Consider the following 1,787-nt stretch of genomic DNA (forward strand, 5'->3'; position numbering starts at 1 on the left):
AAATCGTGTTTGGCGACTTCAACGCCAGGGTGGGCAAGGAGGGAATTTTTGGTCCCACAGTCGGAAAATTCAGCCTGCACAACGAAACATCCGGTGACGGACAGGGGCTGATCGACTTCGCCGGGGCCCGAAACATGGTAGTCTGCAGCACCAGATTCCAGCATAAAAAGATACACCAAGCTACCTGGCTGTCTCCTGATCGAAAAACGCGAAACCAGATCGATCATGTTGTGATAGATGGAAGACACGCTTCTAGTGTATTAGATGTACGCACGATCCGAGGACCCAACATCGACTCGGATCATTACCTTGTGGCAGCCAAGCTGCGCACCCGCCTCTGTGCAGCAAAAAACGTACATCTACCTACGCAAAGAATGTTCGACATCGAAAAGCTGCAATCACAACAGACAGCCAGAAGATTCGCCACTCGACTCTCACTCCTGCTCTCGGAGAGCACTGCCCAACAAACCGGCATGCGCGAGCAATGGAGCAACATTTCTCGTTCCCTACGTACCGCCGCCGAAGAAGAAATCGGATTCCGGCGAGCCCGAAAAAACAATTGCTACGACGAGGAATGTCATGCTGCCGCAGAAAGAAAGGATGCCGCCTATAGAGCCACACTGCGTTCGGGCGCAACGCGAGGTATGTGGGATCGCTACAGAGAGCTGAAAAAGGAAGAGAGACGTATTATCCGACAGAAGAAACGAGAGGCCGAAATACGTGAGTGCGAGGAGCTTGAGATGCTGGCCAATAGGAACAACGCCCAACAATTTTACCAGAAAGTTCGGCGGCTTACAGAAGATTTTAAGACCGGGGCGTTGTCGTGTAAGAACAAAGAGGTTTTACTACCAGCTCTACTAAAATAAAAAGAAATAAAATAAAAATTTGAAATATTTATTTATTTATTCATTAAATAATCTAAAAGTTCAGTGGTTCTTGCAGACTATAATTAAAAGATTAATGCCAAAATATGCAATTGAAAATAAATTAAACCTATAATTTACTTATTTCGTTTTAATGCAGACAATGTGACATTTCCTAAAGTTTACAAAGAAATAGTTTAGTGATTACTTAGAAACTAGTTAAACAATTCATTTAGTAACACTTTGAAGTGGTACTTTGAGGAAGAATTTGATTTGCAAGCATATTAAGTTTACTCAAAGTGCTAAAAATCGGAACATAATTTGTTCTAACCATCCCTAACCAGAAAATATCACGATTTTGTAAGGTTCTCTGAGAAATATTAAAACTTATTTTCTCGAGTAGCAATGGGATGTGAATCGACCCACTTATCAAATCGAAAACGACAGTGAGGAAAGGAATAGTGGCCAAATACCGTGTGGACCACACCCTTTGCCTTAAGACCTGAGCAGATTTTAAGATGGCACCACCCGTTGCACTTATGGCACCTAACCGAGAATACTTTTGGTCCAGGGTTGGGTTCGAAACCAGCCCTGAAGAGAAATATTTGGAGCATAAATGCTATGTAGGATTGCTCCAGTGACGATAGATTGGGGGTGAGGTACGGTACACCAAGCAGGGCTAGTTTAAAAAACCGAGTCATTCCGGTAACGTAAAACCGGCTGTCATGGGAATGAAGAGAATAGTCCTTTTAGATTAATGAGCAAGCACCGATTTTTATAGGATGGAATTGGATCAATGAAAAGCAAAAACAAAGACTTTCTGGACACGATCAAGCCTACTAATATGGCAATACAACACCAAGATAAATAATTTCACCTCGATTGGAAAATATAGAGCCACGAATGCGGTAAAAAGTAGGTATA

The sequence above is a fragment of the Anastrepha obliqua genome, chromosome 3 (assembly GCF_027943255.1).
Source record: "Anastrepha obliqua isolate idAnaObli1 chromosome 3, idAnaObli1_1.0, whole genome shotgun sequence".
In the NCBI taxonomy this organism is placed as follows: Eukaryota; Metazoa; Arthropoda; class Insecta; order Diptera; family Tephritidae; genus Anastrepha; species Anastrepha obliqua.